This window comes from Octodon degus, unplaced genomic scaffold (assembly GCF_000260255.1).
Source record: "Octodon degus isolate 3935 unplaced genomic scaffold, OctDeg1.0 scaffold00126, whole genome shotgun sequence".
In the NCBI taxonomy this organism is placed as follows: domain Eukaryota; kingdom Metazoa; phylum Chordata; class Mammalia; order Rodentia; family Octodontidae; genus Octodon; species Octodon degus.
The window spans coordinates 4,260,072-4,260,981 of NW_004524702.1; positions in this window are offsets into that span (position 1 = coordinate 4,260,072).

Consider the following 910-nt stretch of genomic DNA (forward strand, 5'->3'; position numbering starts at 1 on the left):
TGATGTCCAAATCAGCTTTTGGAAGAAGACCCCAATCCATTCACCAGCCTCATGTGTGTACAAGCTTACGAAGTACACCCCTCACTTGGAGCCCCTTGCCCATTTTGGTTTGTTAACTAGCACAGAAATTTCTTAACCAGTATAGAAATCAGTACCTTGAGGATTCACACTGGCTCACCAGATGGTGAAACGCGTGGCATTAGCTGACCCTTCCAGCAGCACCAGGTGGTGAAATGTGTGGCGTTTGTAGCCCCTTCCAGCACTGAGCTGCAAAGAAACTGCTTCTCAGGACAGAAGGCTGGGCCCGTGGCTGTCAGGAGGTGGTATGGCGGAGGGATGGGCTCCAAAGGGCGCAGGAGCTGCAATGCAAGTGCTTGGGGTCCGTGATGTGAACTGTTTCAAGATTCACCAAATTACAGATATTATATGGAGGTGGGTTACTGTGCGTAAATTATCTCTCTGTATGTAAATTGTTTTGAAAATGACAAAACCCCCTACACAGAGAGGTCCCTAACCCTGACACTCACATGGGACTAGCTTCACAGGAAGCACACTCAGACCAGGCCAGCCAGGGAGTGGGGCATGGGCAGCAGAGCGAGGGGAGCAGGTCCAGTGTCTGCCACCCTGGGCAGCGGGGGATCATCTCACAGGGCTCTGGAGGTGGGGGATGCCCTGTCTGTCCCACACACAGCAAGGTGGCAGGAGGGGCCACCTGGCTCTGTCCCAGCGGCAGCGCTGCTCAGGACCCCAGTGCTGAGGGGACCCAGGGCAGGGCAGGAAGCCAAAGCACACAGAAACAGGAAGGATGCCCAAAGCGGAGCGAGGGTCTCTCCCACGGCCACGGCTCCCCCTGCAGGGTGGGAGTGAAGTCACAAGCGCAGCTTTTTAGCTCTTCTTTTAAGGGACATGT